The 19044-nt window shown below is 45.4% G+C and overlaps 1 protein-coding gene across 2 annotated transcripts in view; it reads left to right on the top strand.

Annotated features, from left to right (window-relative positions):
- Window positions 1-840: 840 nt before the first annotated feature.
- The window catches only part of KIAA0040 (KIAA0040 ortholog), a 31019-nt gene continuing 12815 nt past the window's right edge, over window positions 841-19044 (top strand). Inside the window, exons 1-2 of one of the 2 annotated variants that reach the window (XM_084851200.1) lie at window positions 841-964; window positions 14395-14468. The gene's annotated coding sequence lies outside the window, so the exon portion shown is untranslated. The remainder of the gene's footprint in view (window positions 965-14394; window positions 14469-19044) is intronic. The other variant, XM_084851201.1, reaches the window with a different exon arrangement.

Raw genomic sequence — 19044 nt, 5'->3', positions numbered from 1 at the left:
TGTAATGTGCGTACATCTAGGTGCTCCACTGAGAATCCTGGCTCCTGCATTCCACACTAGCTGTTGAAATTCACTGGAATTACTTCTGAGTTAAACACGCATAGGCTTGGGCTGTTATTTGCACTGGCAAAATACTGCAAACATGCAGCATGCATTAAAGGCCTTGAAAATTATACAACTTTCACTCATTTGTTATCTAGAGTCTGAAATGTCATAGTACAAACTTCAGACAGAGGAGGTGGGGGGCGCAGGCATACAACGCATCTCCTGGCAGAGGCCACAGTTTCAACGCCTGCACTGCCGGCGCCTCCTTTATCCTCGCTCGTCATACCTGTATAAGTGGAAGCAGGGAAATGTCAGTGGTCTTATTTTGGTGGAGGCGGGGTGAGAGGGCCTGGTGTCCTTACCTGATGGCCCCCTTAAGTACTGTTTTAGAGGGCCAGAGATGGCATGAGTTGGCTAAATTGGGGGGAGCCAGGGGGCGGGGTCTGTGGATTTCATTAGGGGCCCCGGGCCTCCCCCCATAATCTGAGCCCGGGGCCGCACGCGTAGGGACACGCGGGAAGGGGGCTCCGGCCAAAATCACCGTCCTTCCTACCACTAAATGTAAGGGGGTCCCAGTTTTGACGGGCAGCCGGCTATTATCTTTCGAGCCACCCTGCGCTAGGCACGAGGAAGGCTCTGGTCTGTTTGGGAGCAGATTCCGGCGCCGACTGGCGCCAAAGGGAGGAGGAAGAATCAGTGAAAGCGGCGGCCGAGGAGTCGCGATCCCGCCCAGGTGCAGCCGAAAGAGGGGCGTGGAAAGCAAAGGGGCTGACAGCCGGCGGGGCGGGCCGGCGGGGGAGGCAGCCCCAGCCTGCTGTCCTCCGGGCCGCTTTTCCTTCTTCTCGCCTGGAGCTCGAAACTTCTGAGCCGGCCGGAGCGATGGTGGCGCGGCCGAGAAGAGCGCGCTGAGAAGTAGCCGGTAAGTTTCGGCGCTCGCGCCGCTTTCCTCGCTCGCCCTCTTGGGTCAGAATCCGGATCGAGCCGGACTCGGGCCAGCTCAGACGGATCAGCAAGCGCCCCGTCCTTTTCTGCCCCGCCCACCGACCCGGTTGTTTTGACTTGGAGACGCTAAAGCGGCGCTCCTAATGCGCCGTTACTTTGAAATCTGTCCCTCTGCAGAAAGTGGGGCTTTCCCCCCGTAAGCTGGTTTTCTAAGCCCAGGCTGTGCCTTAAGCACTCGGGATTGATCGAAGCCGATTTAAAGCCTGATGCCAGGGACTCGCCCACCTCCTCGGACCGGATTCTGGGTCCCGGGCGCCCTGGGCGCGCTCCTTGGCCGGGGAGTTCCCCACCCCCGCACTGGTCGGCTCCTGACAGGCGACCGAAGGGGGATGACAAGCGATTCGGGGCATGGGGACCTCACGGACTGAGCTTCCACACGACGCGGGGAGGGCCGCCGGCGAAGACGTTGTCCCCCAAAGCGGGTTCAGGGAAGGCAACAGCGGTCCGCGCAGCTCCCCAGCAAGCGGTCTTCAGAGGCGCGCTGCCCCGGAGCATGGAAGTTCCGCCTCCGACCACCGCTCGCTGGGGACCTGGACTGCTGGCTTCGCCTTGGCCCTGCTTCGGGGCTTTTCGAAGCACTTGGCCTGGCCGCTGATGAAAACCGGATGCTGGAAAAGATGAGCCTTGGTCTGATCTGGCCAGGCGGTTCTTATGACCTGACCAGAGCTCCCGCCAAGCAATCCGGGCAGCACCTCATAGGTACTGCTAGCACAAGGCGAGAAGGAAGGCGCATCTCGGAGATGCTGCTGCTGCTGTCTTGTCTTGGCTGCCTTTCAAGACTTGAGATTCCTGCTGCAGGGAGAAAACAGGCACACGCTGCAAAGTGACGTGCCCGGGTCTGCCTAGCCAGGCAGTGCCAGCTCCGGAAATAATAAGAATTCCCCGTTCTCTTCCTGGAGCCCTGAGACAATGTCGAGTCTGTTCATCTTGGAGAGACTAGTACAACTAGAGTGAAAACAGAATTTGAAAAAAGAAAAAGTTTTGCTGGGCATCATTTTTATGAACTACTTTAGGACATCTCTTTGTGTAGTGCTGTAGGGTAGGGCTAGGCAGGGTGTGTGTGTGTGTGTACAAATTATATATATAAATACATATATTAAGACTGGTAATGGAGAGGTGGGAAGTGATGGTCACTAACCCAGTTAGAGATCCCTGTTTCATCTGTTAACATTCCATGAAAGAAAAGAGGGTTGCTGGGGATCATGGGTGGGAGGGTGCCCTTGCACTCATGTCTTGCTTGTAGGTTTCCCATGGGCAGCTGGAGATCCCTGTTTCATCTGTTAACATTCCATGAAAGAAAAGAGGGTTGCTGGGGATCATGGGTGGGAGGGTGCCCTTGCACTCATGTCTTGCTTGTAGGTTTCCCATGGGCAGCTGGTTGGCCAGTGTGTGAACAGAATGCTGGACTAGATAGGCATTCGGTTTGATCCAGCGAGGCTCTTTTTATATTCTTAGAATATGTACCTCATCATTGCTTCTGTTTCACCATGAGTGGGTGGTCACAGACTAGTGCAAGGGCTGTCAAATGATTTGGGGGAGGGGGACAAATTCTCCTCTCAGAATTTTTCACAGGGAAAAATATTGTTGGTGTTTACTTGCAGGTGTGTAATGTTGTTGAAGAGTACCCAATAGCAATAAAAGAGGAGCAGAGTTGAATAGGAGCTGATCAGCTGTGAATAGGATGGAGATGCATAAGATGGTAGGATGCTTACTCTGGAGAGGCCTTCCCCAACCTGGTGCCCTCAGATGTTTTGGACTTCAACTCCTATCAGCCCCTGCCACCATGGCTAATGGTCAGGAATGCTGGGAGTTGTGGTCCAAAACATCTGGAGGACACCAGGTTGGGGAATGCTGGAGTATTAACACTGAGTATGTACAGGTCTGTGAACTTGCACGTGTGGGTTTAGTAACAAATTCCCAGAGTCCCTAGGGTCTAGGAAATACACTTAGGGCACAATTGTGGCATTCCTGTCCCTTCCCAGTGAGATTACCCCTTTTCTAAGGCCTTTCTCACCCCAACCAGGAAATACCTTCCCCACATGCAATCACATTGCCACCTTTAAGGCTCATGTCCAATCCACACTCGGTCCTCTGTCTGCAAGAACACACTTGTTTATAATATCACCTGTATTGTTTCCTTTATTACCTTCCCCTTACATAGCCAAGAGAAGAAGGCATAGGATTTGGTTAAACAAATAAACTTTATTAATTACAGCAAATAAGCTGATGAACAGTAAATTAGCAACTCTTAGGGCACAATCCTATCCAGATAGGTGGCCGCCTTTGAACTCGGCCGCCTCTAAACTTGGAGGCGACCGCCTATCCAAAGCAGGGCAGGAGAAGCACGGAGGGGAGTGGTCCCTCCGCACTTCTTCTGTCCTGCTTTTTCAGCTATACGGTCGATTGCGGTTGTGTAGCCGCGGGAGCATGGAGCGGAGAGGGGGGCTGCGTCATACAGGCAGCTACACTGTCCCCACCCTGGAACACCCCCAGCCATGCCCCTTTCTGGCCGCTCTGCTCTCCTCTTGTGAGCGCAGAGGACAGGGCTGTTCTGTGCTGCCTCTGGCGTATCCTATGGCCATATAGCCTCTGTCTAGCGGCCATAGGATTGCCCCCTCCATGGTTCTATTAATGTATGTTCTCTCATACAGAAGACACCAGAGCACGCTCTAAAATCAAACACTTCACAATCACCACAGACCTCCCTCTCCCTCTGTTCTAAACCTTAAAAACTCTATCTCTGATCCCTGTCAAATTATATCCCTGTCTGAACCCCTGTCTGACTCACACAAGCACAGCACCCAGCTTTTATAGGACACACACTCCACTCCCCCTTAACTCACTCAGCCAATCTTCACACATATGTAAATCCACCATTCTTCCTGTCACTCATCCCACTCTCACCCTAGAGATACTCAGCGTAAACATAGACTTATAACAGGAATACATTATTATGCTTACAAACTCTATACATGTAACTTCACAACAATCCTGGACATGTTTAGATAGGAAAAAGTCCTACAGCTCCCAGCATGCCCCAGCCAGCATGACTGGCTGGGGCATGATGGGAGTTGTAGGGCTTTTTTTCTGCCTAAGCATGCATAGGGTTGTGCCCTTATACATCTATTAGCTTCCTAGAATTCCGTGGCAAATGTCAGTGCTAGTACCAGCTAAGATGTAGGGTTTATGGTAGTGACAACAGATAGCCAAATTACATGCAATGCAAGAGATCCTGATCCCCCAAAATATTTTTAAAATAGTCATGGGGACTCCGGTTTTGATCCTGATGGAAATTTTCACATCCCTCCCAACTTATAATCCCAACTTCTAACTCTGCTAATAAGGAAACATAAAGGTACTATTTTTGTGTTGTTTTCTTCCAGTGAAACTAATAGCAGCTTCAGAGGGGGATTCTGGCCAAAAAAAAATGGTGCAGCGTGGGAAAGAGTTAACTCCGCTCCCAGAGATTATCACCCCAAGATAATTCGGGAACCTGTGCTGCTGACATCTGGAGATCCAGTTGCAGATATCTTTAGTTTTTCCCCCCAACGTGCTTAAAATAAGTGCTCTGCCATAGGTCTTTGCTGCTTTTCATACTAACAGGGAGGGAGGGAGAGTTAAAAAGCCCTTTTTGCCTGTGTCTGTGTTTGAGTGATTAGAGACAATGCTGTTGACCCTTCAGCTTTTGCTCAGTTAAAACTAGGACCCCTGTTGCCAAATGGGGCTTTCTGGAATAGTTGCAACAGGTTCTGTGTTATACTGCAGGTAGTTCTGAGCAGGAGCATTCCTGGGACAGAAAATGGGCATGAAAAGGCTCTCCGGCAGAGGCTGAGCCAGGGGGAACAGGCTGCCAGCCAATAACATGATGCTCTCAGCAGCCAAGTACTCGACAGAGCTTCATGATATTGTTTATGAACATTGTCATTCCCCCACACACCCCTGTGGTTTGGAACATGGTCAGAGCAAAGAGCTCTGTTGAAAAATTGAGTTGTCTGGCCTTAGGAGTTAGAGATGAGCCTGCCAAAAAGTTTAATTTCCAGATTTTCTCAAAGGATGTGGCATGCAGGTCCTGGGCGTTAGTTTTGATGCTTCTCTGGTCTCTGCACTTGCTTTTAATTCCTTTCTGTTAACACCAACCTTGTTTACTTGGAGCAGTGGTGTCTGCCAAGGGGGTTGATCCTCTTTCAGCCCAAGGACCGAGTTCCATTTCGGAGAAGCTCGAGGGTGGGGTGCATTCCAGTGGTGGGAGGAGATGAAGGCAAAGGGGGCATGGCCCAAGACACCCAAAATCCCACCATATTTTAACTTAAAGCTCTTACTGACAGTAGCTAAGCTTTAGGAGAGGCATTTTAACCTTTTAGAATGGGGAAAAACTTCACAAAAGCCAGGAGACAACACTGAACAGCTGAAGCTTGGCCCCCACATGCATGGAACATCATGCTTCCTTCCAGGTACGATCAGAGTGCTCTCGTCTGAGCCCTGGCACCTGTCCCTTCTAGAACATAAGAACTGGCCACATTTTCCTTAGCAGTGTTCTGAGAACACTGTCCAGTGACTTTATAGCTTAGGGGGGACCCCCTGATACCCAGTACTAAATCTAATGCCTGAAGATGTGGACATGCAGTTTGGTGGGATGCACCCAGCCACCTGTTCCTTGGACGCTTGTCTATCTTGGCTTTTGAAATCAGCTAGAGCTGGGCTTACTTTAGGAGTATCAGCTGCGGTAAATGCTACATTGAGGATGGTGTAGTCATTTTGCTTTAAAAGGAGGCAGTGATAAAAAAAAAAAAATTTCAAAGCCAAATTTAGATCCTAAATCCTTGGGAAAACTGCATAGTGATGACACTTTTATAAATTGGCCAGTTTCTAATCTGCCATTTTAAAGCAAGGTTCTGGAGCAGGTGATGTCTTGTCAACTCCAGGAGGATGCTGATTATGTAGTTCCATTCTAGTGTAGCTTCCAGCTTGGGCATGAGGCAGAAATTGCCTGGGATGCCTTAGTGGAGGGAAGCTTGTGACCCTCCAGGTGTTTTGGCCTACAACTCCTATCAGCCCTACCAGCATAGCCAATGGTGATGGATGATTGGAGTTATAGGCCAGAACATCTGGAGGGCCACAAGTTGCCCACCCCTGCCCTAAAGGGTGGGGTATTCAATGTATTAAAATAAATACACTTGTATACTAGCTCCAGATCACCGCTGCTTGAAAGTAGCGCCATTGATTCAGTGATGCTATTTAGGGCAGTATGCTTAGGACATTAGAGCTTAAATAGCCTCACATCACTTCTCCCTTCTTCAAAGTCATCTGAGATTACTGGGATTGAATACATCCCCCCAAACGTTAACAGTGCAATCCTATGCATGTCCACACAGAAGTAAGCCCCACTCAGTTCAGTGGGACTTACTCCCATGTAAGTGTGTAGAGGATTGCAGCCTAAGTTAAACTCTGCTTCTCTAGGAGGCCGACAAGCCCTATACCTGCCTGCCAATTTCTCCAGTGCTGTACAAGGAGCATCCCTGAAAACCAGTGAGCATCAAAGAGTTCTACATCAAAAGTCTGTTTGTTGTGTGCGTGTGTGTGTGTGTGTTTTACTTTTTCAGGTTCTTGGTTACAGAAGATGGGGAAAACATAGTTACAGCACTTCCAAGCTGACAGTCATTATGAGAGTATTTATTTAAATTTTTTATGCCCCACCTTTTTAACTAAAAGTAGCCAAGGCAGCTAACAAAAAAAAGCTTAATGATAAAAATGCAATAATTAATTTACTGAAATATCAAGTAAAACAGAAACAAAGTGGTATCCTAAAATACTTTACACTCAATGTGAATGGCTAGAAAAAAAGAGGAAAATGTGGTGCTTTTTTCAGGAGTTTTCTGGGCCTTCATGTTTCTATCTCCTTCTATGCCTTAATGCTTGGCCAACTAAAAATGTTTTAACTTGCTACTGGAAGGAGAGAAGCATGAATGCCAGGCAAACATCTTGAGGAAGGGAAATCCATAGCCTTGGTGCTACCAGTACAGAAGTTTAAAACAATACTTACAACCTAATCAAAATATTAAAACTAATTCAAAATTGGTACAGTCCTTCAGATACTGTGGTCCCAGACACAGGATCAGCTTCCTTAATGCATATTTTATTTAAGTGGCTTCCTAGGATAGGACTTTGTAGGGGGCTGGGCTGTTGATTCTGCAAGAGCATAAAATGAGAGGGAGATTGATTGATTGATTGATTGATTGATTGATTGATTTCTATACTACCCAATAGCCAAAGCTCTCTGGGTGGTTCACAAAAATTAAAACCACAAAGCACAGCATAAAATAATATGAAAGCTTAAAACTACAATATAAAAGTACAACCAGAATAAAACCTAGCAAACCTAGAGATGTCTTTCGTGCTTGTACTTTTACTGCTAAGAAAATCTAGGGTTGCCTGCTGACCTGAAAAAAATGGGTCAACCTGCTCCTGTGCCTTTAACCATCTTTTAGTTTGTAGAAACCACCAGGTGAAGCTTTTTATGGTATGGAGACAATCATCTGTTAACTTGCAGAAACTTTAAGTTAAGGTGGTGCTAAAAGGCAGCAAGTAGTATATTGGACACCTTCCGACCTGAGGGGCTCATCTTCCGGTGTCATCTCTTTTAGCCTTGTGTTACGTTCCATGGGGTTTTCTTGGCAAGAATACTGGAGTGGGTTGCCATTTCCAGCTAAGCTTCAGCAGTATGCGAACCGAGAACTACCGGAAGTACAAGCTGGATTTTGAAGAGGCAGAGGAACTAGAGATCAAATTGCCAACATTTGCTGCATCATGGAGAAAGCAAGAGAATTCCAGAAAAACGTCTATTTCTGCTTCATTGACTACGCTAAAGCCTTTGATTGTGTGGATCACAACAAACTGTGGCAAATTCTGAAAGTGATGGGAGTACCAGACCACCTTACCTGTCTCCTGAGAAACCTGTACAAGGGTCAAGAAGCAACAGTAAGAACCAGACATGGAACAACCGATTGGTTCAAAATTGGGAAAGGAGTACGACAAGGCTGCATATTGTCACCCTGCTTATTTAACTTATATGCAGAGTACATCATGAGAAATGCCGGGTTGGATGAATCAGAGGTAGGAATTAAGATTGCTGGGAGAATTATCAACAACCTCCGATATGCAGACGATACCACCCTAATGGCAGAAAGCGAAGAGGATCTCAAGAGCCTCTTGTTGAGGGTGAAAGAGGAGAGTGCAAAAGCTGGTTTGAAACTCAACATTAAAAAAATGAAGATCATGGCATCTGGCCCCCTCACTTCCTGGCATATAGAAGGGGAAGAAATGGAAGCAGTGACAGATTTTACTTTCTTGGGCTCCAAGATCACCACAGATGGTGACTGTAGCCATGAAATTAAAAGACGCTTGCTCCTTGGGCGGAAAGCTATGGCCAACCTAGACAGCATAGTAAGAGGCAGAGACATCACCTTGCCGACAAAGGTCCGTCTAATCAAAGCTATGGTTTTCCCAGTAGTAATGTATGGCTGTGAGAGCTGGACTATAAGGAAAGCTGAGCGCCGAAGAATGGATGCTTTCGAACTGTGGTGCTGGAGAAGACTCTTACGAGTCCCCTGGACTGCAAGGAGGTCAAATCAGTCCATCCTAAAGGAAATCAACCCTGAGTGCTCATTGGAAGGACAGATGCTGAAGCTGAAGCTGAAATATTTTGGCCACCTAATGCGAAGAGAAAACTCTCTGGAAAAGACCCTGATGCTGGGAAAGACTGAAGGCAAAAGGAGAAGGGGACGGCAGAGGATGAGATGGCTAGCTAGCATCACCGATGCAATGAATATGAACTTGAGCACACTCTGGGAGAGAGCGCAGGACAGGAAGGCCTGGCGTGCTATGGTCCATGGGGTCACGAAGAGTCGGACACGACTGAACAACAACAACAAAAGGCAGCAAAGCGGGGCAATAGAAAAGGTGGCAACCCTGCCATATCTTCCACCTGGCCCCGAGCTGACACAACTACCTGCCTGCCACCTGAACGTCTTAAGTATTATTTCGATCCTTTCTTGCCCCCTCCTGTGTTATTACATGTTGTGAGTGTCTTGATAGCACATCAGCCCTGTCTGCGGGCCCAACCAGGCCTAATGGTGCAGGGTAGGCTGGGGATATGTTTCCACATTTCATTCATCACAAAACTCCTGTGTCTTGAAGAGTTGTATGTGGAAGAGAGTCTTGTATTGTAGGTTTTGGCAGCACAGTGGGGGAAGCTGCACCTGCAAACAGAAGTGTAGGTGGCCCCACTGTGGCTTGGGAAGCCATGAGGCCAGGCAGGATGGGTGGCAGGGGCTGCCGGTCTCAGGAGACGTTCTGCATCCGGTGAGAACATCCACCAGGCAAGTCCAGCTAGTTACAAGCAAATTATGTCAATGTGACTAGAACAAGAAAGACTATGGGTGTCTCTATGTTAAGCAAAAAGCCTGCATCCTTTCTGGGGCTTTCTACTTTCGCTTTCTTTGTGGGATTAGGATGGGCCTTTTTACACAGCAGACATGTAATTTGCATAGAGGAAGCCCCTCCCTCCCTGATATGTGTGCAAAGGAGGGGGGCAGGGGAAGTTCTGCTTGGCTTGTGCTGTACCGTTTTCCTGTAGCCCTAGGCACACTCATGTGGGAACTCAATGGGGTGCTCTGAATCAACAGAGGATGCTGATTCTGAGCTTGGTGGGTGTGGGGATCAGATCTGTCTCCCTTCCTTGTGGGGGAGGCATTGTACTCTCTTCTCCCTTCCGTCGGCGTTCAAGTGCACATGGTGTGAATCGAGGAAAGTCCTTCCTCAGCAAGTTCATGGTGCTAAGCCGGCATTACTCACCTCCTATATGGCACCATTAACATTTATTAATAGTTTATCTCTGATCTTATTAAAAGCATGATAAAGGGGGAAATGTGCCTGAGGCATCCTGGAGGTTGACGACATTATGTAAAGGACCCACAACATTCTGTGAGTGACCAATCACGAGCGTACAATAAACCTCATGTAGAGACACCCTATTTCTTTGGGGCTTGCACAGCAAACAGCTTTACCTGTGCCATTAACTCTGTGCTTATTCAATACGCACAGCATTAAATCCCTCATGGTTGAAATCCTGCATTTAAACAGGTATTTCTGTAGGACCCGTACCTATAGAAACCATCCTTAGGGCCTCCTTAAGAACACAATCCTATACATGTCTACTCAAAAATAAGTCCCATTGTGTTCTACATGGAGCTTACCTCCAGGTAAGTGGGTATAGGATTGTGGCTTAAGTCTTCATTGATAGAAGTTCCCTGATTTGTTGGAAGATGTTAAGTGGTAGGTTTACAAGAAAGTACTTCAAAGAATGAATATGTATTGATCACAGTTTGCAGACTTGTATGCATTTTGTGAAGGTCGATTTCTGTGAGCAGACTGAACGCTGTGCATATGTGAATCAACTTGGTTTTGCAAAACTGAACACATAATTCAGATTTTTCTACAAGATAGAGAAGCTAGAGGAATAGATGGAAATAAAACAGTTACTGAAAGACTGGAATTAGATGGGAAATAGTGGCAATGGGGAGACCATAGAAACTATAGTGTAGTATAGTAGGTCTTGGGCCAGGGATGGGGAATGTGTGGCTCTCCAGATGTTGTTGGACTGCAACTACCATTACCCTTCACTATTGGCTATGCTGTCTAGGACTGATGGGAGTTGTAGTCCAACAACATCTGGAGAGTCACATGATCTCCAGTCTAGCATAGTGGAGGCCCAGGGGCTCAGTCCCCCCACCCATTAAGAGGATTCCCATCTGCACATGAGCAGCTAAATTGCATGCGAGAAGAATTGTCCTCAAACCACAAGTACTGTTCAAACTGGGAAAGAGGGGTTTGTCCCCATGGGCTGTCCACACAGGCCATTTGCTGTGAATTGGGAGCATTTCAAAGTCATTGGAAGCAGATGATATCGTGGCTAATCTGCAGCCACCCCAGAGATTTCTGGTGGAAAAGCTAGATTTTCTGAGACTACTTTACTCTGTTTTATTTATTTAATTCAGGTTCTCCTTGCTTCTGGTGCTGTGTGCCCCTATCCTCTGCATTTCTTTTGGCATGATAGCCCTGTCCATGAGTGTGTCTTTCACCTAGCGGTGAGCTCGCTGAGCTTTTCCAGCCTTCAGAATTGCCCTGTACTCCCATTTCACCAGTAATTAGCCTCTGTGATGATGCACGTCTCTGATGTTTGCATTACTTTGCTTCTCCACTGTTGTGTTAAATCACATCTCTGATACTGTGTAAAGTAACTTCTTTGATCTGGTGAGGTCTCTGGAGCCTGTCATTGCAAGCAGGGAAAAAGTGCCCAGAGAAAGAGAAAGATGGCGAGGTGTGCATGTGGAAGCAGTAACTCCTCAACAGTTTGCTGAAATGGGGAGAAATTGGAGGGGGGATGCTCTCGGGGAGCCTTTAGATGCTGCACTCAAACCGGGATTTTGGCTTCTCAAGGCAAAAGTGCGCACATTGGGGAACAGGAGAGAGGAATAACTCTGCAGCAGATTGCTGGAATGGGGCAAAATTGGGCAGGGGGGGATGCTCTCATAGGGAGCGTATTGGTTGCTCTCCTTTCATAATAATGTAGTAGCGGGGGGGGGGGCATAGGCTGGGAAACAAGCCTCTCATTGGTTGAGCAGTCCCTGCCAGTTTGATGAGGTTCAGTTCCACTCCCCCCCCCACTCCTAGAAGTATGTTCCTTTCAAGCACTGTGTGATCTGTGAAAACTGGATTTTAAAGGCACAGTGCACTTCGTTTATTTTGCTTCATATGACCCTGATGGACCAAAGCTGATTCCATGAAATCATACTCGAACTTGCTTCTCATTCTGTTGTCATGAAGATTCCCACCCCCCCAATGTCTTGGTTCACATGGGGGTGAGTCATTATATAGCCCATGAGTAAGAAAAACAAAATCTCTTTATCCTACCTCTGTGATATATTTATCCTAAAGCAGCAGTTTTCAAATTTTAGGGAACCCTTTCCACACTGACTTAACTATCAAGGAACCTCTGCACATGTACCATGGAACCCTTGTGTCTTGGGCATGTTCCAGGGTACACTATTAGTCTGCACAGTTGGGTCTTGCTATTGCCCTGTGAAATGCACTCAAAACTCACCTGCAGCTGCCCAGGGCAGCAGTGGTGGGCAGGTTGTCTCTCAGGGATGCTTATTGATCCTCTCATTGAGGAACTCAACCCTTAATCATCTTTTGAAAGACCGGAGGGTTCCCTGGAATATAGTTTGGAAGCCAGTGTTGTAAGCGATTGTTTCTGCATCCAAATGGTGATAATCTGGCTTCTTCGTTTCCTTTTAAAAAACCCTCTTTGAGCTCTTAATATTTGAGAAACTAAAACAGAAATGTAAAAGCAGAAGGGCAAACAATAGATGTGATTTGTCTGGTAAGGCCTCATGACTTCATGCTTTGTGCTTGATATTTTTGTATTAAAGTCAGTTCCGATGTTACAGGAGACTCAAGACAGCTGCCGCAGAGTCTGTGGGTTAAATATATGCTGCAAAGGTACAATTGGCAGAGAGGTTTACAAATATATGCATGCACATACTTCCACTCATGCCTGGTTAGGGATGCAAACTCCATCTCATTCATTCATTTGCATGCAGCCTGATATTTGTCTAGTTATTTCAGATGTATGCATGAAGCTCTGCCTGCCTCACCTCTGCAGCTCCTGCCCATGTACAAATCTCCTGGAGCCCCTTGTGCCACTGTGACAGACAGAGACACTACTGTGGCTATAGCAGGTCCTCTTGTTCAGCATCTGGGCACATGACCTCCTCCAGGAATCAAAGCAGCCCCTATACATAGCTGCAGGAGGGATAGGGGGCAGATACCAGGCTCCTGATCCCCTGAAAAGTTTTACTTTCTCCCCTTGCCTTCATGATTTGACCAGCCCCCCCGCCCCCCGCCAACCTTTCTTAACTCAATCTTCTTGCCTGGGTCTGTTGACATCTTAGGCAAGGCCACCTTCACAGCTAATGATGTGGGTTTTCTAGGAAATTTTGAATTGGAAAATTTTCATGTGGAAATTAAGCTAATTTGCGTAGGGTAGTTTGCATCAGAAAATTTTCAGTTTGCATCTGAAATTTTTCTGATGCCCTAGAGAGTGGTCAAATTTAACATGTTTATTTTACTTCTATTTAGTAAACAAAACTAAGAAAAATACCCCATGTTAATTTTTTCGTCTAATACAGTACAAATATTTGACCTGAAATATTTGAGGAAAAAATTAAAGCACGCTTAGAGAGCAATCCTATGGCCCCTAGACAGAGTCTTGGGGTGGGCAGGGACAGGATAGTTCAGATACCTGGATCCAGGGCCGGAGACATTGCTCCGCCCTCAGACTCAGGGGTCTGAGCTCCTCGCCCCCTTGCAGCTGGTGCAGAGAGCCTCTCCAAGGTTGCAAAGGCAACCTCAGAGGGAAGGGAATGGGGGCGTGCCGGTGGGAGGGGAGGGGATGGCTTATGTCATATCCTCAGGCCTCCCCCTCCCCCAGCCTCAGCTAGGTGGCCAAAAAAGCCCCTCTAGTGAAAATACAGAGCAGGAGGAGCATAGAGGCAAACATTTCTGCCATGCCTCCTCCTGTTCCCTTTGGATGGCGTAAGCCTCTGAGTTCTGAGGCTTATGGCCATCCCTATAGGACTGCACCCTTAATTACAATCTTATACATGCTTACCTGGGAGTAAACCTCATTGAACTCAATGGGACTTATTTCTGAGTAGACATGTTCCACTGTTAATGTGATTCAAATGTTACATGATGCAGACATTTTTATTGGAATACTTGTAAAAATGTAAAGACAATAGCATGTATTTCCCCTACATTATTTAAATTTAAGGGGAAAAAACAAAGGTCCTGAAAACATTTGACATACTAATAAATGTTAGCAGCAACCCAAAAAAACTGCTGACAACCAACCATGTCCGTATTTCAACAGAGTTCAAGTCTCTTCCATTGAGGTTGTTGGGACACCTTCAGTTTCACCGTCACTACCTATGAGATCTGTTTCACATTCCAACATATATGTATTCCAATGACATACATGTATTCTCTCACGTACTTGCTAGAGATAATCACCTGAAAAACATTAATTACAACTTTGAAACGGCCAAGCTTGCCTAATATTATATTTGCAATTGGTGTCCATTCATTCTTATTAATGAATTTAGGAAACAGAATTTTCTGAGGGAAAATAAAGCACTAAAAAAAAATCCCCTTGGAAAAAAAATTGTGTGGGAAATTTTCCACCCCACATCACTCCTCTCAGCACTCCTTGCTATTTTTTGTCCTCAGGATACCCCAAACCAGCGGTGATGATCAGGCAGGTAGCTGTGAAATAAACTCATCACATCATGTTCTCAAGACAGGTAAAACCAATTTATGTTAAAAAATTAAATGGAATGAGTCTGTTTTTGATTCCTCATATTTGCCAGCTGGACAGCAGACCTTAAAAAATGTAAACACTTCTACAACTCAAATATTCCACTGGCAATATTTTCACATAACAAATATCTTGGATGGGGGTGGAATGTAGCACCATTTCCAAACAATGCTTTTCCGTAACTAATTAGTAAATTAACTTTTATTTTTTTTATCAGAAATTGCCAAAGCATGTACCTCTAAAGGCATGAAATATGAACCTTCTTCCCATAACATTATTGGAATGTTTGTCCTGGGTTGCCTCCATTTTTAAAATGGAGAGATTAGCATTGTATTATAAGAGTTCAGTTTTCTCTAGGGTTGTCCCCTTTGTATGAGCAAGAGAGTGGATGGTTTTTTCCACCCCAGCTATAGCGGAAGCTAGACACATAGAAATTGAGTAGATGAAACGTTTCCTAGCATCGACAAAAATGATGGGGAAAGCTTTACCTGCAAAATTGCTGTCTGCCCCACTGCTATTAAATTTTGAAGAACAATAAAAAAATAGAAGTTGGCAGCTTTGCCCCTCGAGGTTTCCAAGAGAACTGAATGGTTTGAGAGAGACATTGCTTCCCATGGTGAACTCAGACGTATTTTGTTCCACTGACCAAAAAGATTTTGAAAACAGTAAAAAAACAACAACTGCAAAACCTTTAGCAGAATCAAAAGTGACTTTAGCAAAAAGACTTTAGCAGAATCAAAAGTGGAATGGGTGTACATACCATGCACATGCAGAGATTACTCTTTTGACCCACTTTCACCTCTTTGAAAATTTAGTTCCAGTGGTAAAGCTCATTTCATTATTATGGATAATAGTGCTGTTTTAAAAAAGACTTCACATTTTATTTTCTACATAGGCTGTGTTTTAAAATAAAACAAAGAAAATGCACTCAACTTTAACATTTCACCTATAGCCTTTTAAACCTATTTTCACCAGAGGAATTGCATGAAAACTTACAAGATGGTTGCTGGAACATAACCTTGTGTTTGGTGGAATATGGCCTAGTTGCTTTATGCCATTAAAACTCCAGTCATAGCTACGAATTCCATGGAATTGTTCTGGAGTAAGAAGCATGAGGGCTGTAACTTTGGGGGGTTTCTGTGCTACACCATGTAGACTAGAGTGGAAATTAATGTTGTTCTAAACAGGAACCTCTCAGGACTTTGCACACCCATCTCCTTTTCCTGTAACACACCCTGTTAAAAGCCATGTGAAGGGCTGCATGCTGTATGATTTGTGGGGGGGGGGGGTTGATTCCCCCACCCCTCAAACAAAGGACCTATCAGGGTTAAAAGGCAAGGAGATTAGAAACCATCTGAAAAAAGTGATCTGTGGATTTTCTGCCACCTTTGTTTGGTTATCTTTAATACTAGGCAATGGACAATTTACAATTTGCCTACATTTACAGTATAGTATGTATGTATGTATTTAATGGATTTCTATATCACTGTCCATATTTAAAAATATCTCTAAGCAGTATGTAAGAAGGCCCATTGATTTCTATGGGATCTCCCCCCAAATCAGTATGCATAAGATGCAATTAAGGGAATATACATAAATGAAACAATGGACAATCCCTCCCTGCCCTCCCCAGATAACTTTCTTGCAGACAGAAATTCTAATTCTGTCTACAAGTGGGGAGGGAGGGACAGTTATGCTGAGTTCTGAGCTTCTATAAGTAGTCTCTCTAGCAGTTTCAGGAACGGAACATGTGATACTTGGTGGTTACTGTACTGTATGTTGTAAGGGATAAATTGTTACTGCCTTGAAAGGATGTGTTAAGAAGGGCTGTCAAGTGTTGTTGCTATTAGGAATGCCTATGGTATTCTCTCCTGCCAAATTTCTTCCTGAATGCTGGGAAGTTTTAAACATTTTTTTATTCTGGGAGGAAAAAGGGGGGGTCTCCTTTTTTTGTACATGTGCAAAATCCATAATCAACATCCTGGAATTTTTTTTACATAATAAATTGTGCGAAAAGAAACCCGAGTGAAACTTGCTATAATGGAATGATGGAATAATACTGGAATATGGAATAAGAACTGGGTGAATTTACTCATTCCTAGTTGCTACTTGCGGTGATAACTCGGGTGGAAGTTTGACAATTAGCGTTATGACAAGTTGGGGCTACACAAGGACTTACAGGGAGTAGCCTCCATTTTCCCTGAGAGAAATTGTAGTGGGGAGAGAACTGACAGTGGGGCCTGTGGAAATTGCCCTCAAGCTGAGCAGTACAGTATAGCAAGAGGCAGTTACGCCTTCTCTTCTCCCGCTCAATTACTAGCTCCGTGCCTGAGTGCTGTCCTGTTACAGAAGGAGGAGGGAGGTTTTAGGACTGGCTGCATAGCAAAACGCACAGCCAGCCCACACCCTGAGTGGAACAGTGGGGGAAGGAGGACTCCTACCTCCACCTTTCCCAACATGGTGTCCTCCAGATGTTTTGGACTACAACTCCCAGCATCCGTGACCACTGGCCATGCTGGATGGGTCTGATGGGAGTTGGTCCAAAACATCTGTACTGCACCAGGCTGGGGAAGGCAACCCTGCTCCTCATGGAAATTCCTGTTTTCCTGTGTTGAAGCAGGTAATGAATTTGGCCTCTCTAGAGCTAATAACACATGCACCTGGCATTTATGTATTTGTTTTTTATTTATTAATCTCCTCTCAACTTTTAAGAAATGCTGAAGGCAACGTACAATAAAAACACTGGGCTGCTGAAATTTCATTTGCAGTAGTTGCCTTACATGCTTGTCACAGGCTAATTAATGACTTAGATTTATATTCTTGTCTGTTCTTTGTAAGCTTTATCTGACAGGCCATTCTGTTTCTCTCTCCTTAACGCAGGACAATATAGCCTTGCTTTCATCACTGGCAGGGTTTTTAACTGTTTCAGACATTCTGTTCCACCAAGAGGGCCTTATGCATATTTGTCGTTTGAGGAGAGTTGATGGGATTGTCTCCTTTTTGTCTTTTGTCTTTTTTTTTTTAAAACAAAGTATTATTTTCCATATACTTGGAGCATAAGCAGAAAACATTACTTTGCCTGTGGGTACCCTGTTCCACTGGCTTTCTGGTTGGCACAGGACCACCTAGTTTGCTATTAGAGAGAGGTGACAGGATTGGTGCTATCAAATGTATATTTTAGTTTGAATTCCTTGCTTTCCTGAATTGAATTCCTGAGCGTGCTGTCCTACATATGTGAACAGTTTGATGCTAAACCATTTAGAAGCTCTCTAATGCTGAACTGCATCCTGTAACCCCAGTAGGTGACCATTACAAAGGAGCACAGGTACTGGCTGAAAAAAAGCAGATTGAATCCAGAAAGTAAAGGGGTGGGCAAACTTTATATAATCATAAGTATATAAATAAGCAAGCAACCAAGCAGCTAGAAGTGTAAAACAACAGAGTAAATCAGGCCAGGCTTCTAACAGAATGAAAACCACTACTATTACTGAACGTATTGAACATGCTAGTTTTTTATACCCCAAACCCCAGTCTACAAATTAAACTTCTTTGGGTCAATCTGGCTACTAGGCAACATTAACTTTCCCTCCTCCCCTGCCCCCTTTGTGACCCCTGTTTGCAGCCAAGGCTTTCTGATGCATCCAGAAATGTTAATTAGCTCTGCACCCTGAGACACCCTTGTTATTATGCCTACTAACTGCTTTAAAACCCTTAAGAACAAACGAACCCTTAGCTTGTACCTTTTGGGGTGTGTGCTATTCCTCTGCTATTCCAAGCTACCAATATTTCCTCTTCTACACAAGTGCAGCTTGCACTGAGGAGTGAGAAAAACTGTACCAGCTGAAATGCCTTTTTCTGCTCAGCTGTAGAAGGTGCAGGATTTGCCACTTCTCCCTTTACACCTGGTCTCCCCAGACTCTGAAGTTATTCAGGGCTGTCTGGCCTTGAGCATTTTCATTCAGAAGGCTTTAATGGATGCTAAGTTAAATGCAAAATCTATACTGGCTGCAGTGTATACTGTTATTATTTATTGCATTTCTATACCCAGAGCTGAAGCACTCTGGGCAGTTTCATAGAATAGTAGGGCTGGAAGGGGCCTATAAGATTAAATTTGGTTTCTTATGCAAATTTACTCCCACATTAGCAGCTTTCACACATGACACAAAAAGGGGGAGGCTCAGACATGCGTTTTAGTTTATTTATGCAAACACCCTTTCAGTTTCCAGTTTCTGCCATCTTCTTTGATTGATTGATTGATTGAATTTATACCCCGCCTTTTTTCCTCTTGCAAGGAACCCAAGGCGGCTTACATTATCATCCTCCTCTCCATTTTATCCTCACAACAACAACCCTGTGAGGTGGGTTGGGCTGAGAGTCTGTGACTGGCCCAAAGTCACCCAGTGAGCTTCCATGGCCGAGTGGGGACTAGAACCCGGATCTCCCAGTTCCCACTGAAAATTACGCATTGCTCCTCCTTTTTCTCTGTTTATATCTCCTCACTGAAATCGCTATGGCTACATTTGTTTCAAGAAAGAATGAGCAAGCATCTGGCAAGGAATACA

The sequence above is a fragment of the Heloderma suspectum genome, chromosome 4 (assembly GCF_057233095.1).
Source record: "Heloderma suspectum isolate Gila_16-S chromosome 4, 16-S_ref, whole genome shotgun sequence".
Lineage (NCBI taxonomy): Eukaryota > Metazoa > Chordata > Lepidosauria > Squamata > Helodermatidae > Heloderma > Heloderma suspectum.
The sequence above is the reverse complement of the archived record's forward strand: the minus strand, read 5'-3'. Positions and strand labels throughout refer to the sequence as shown.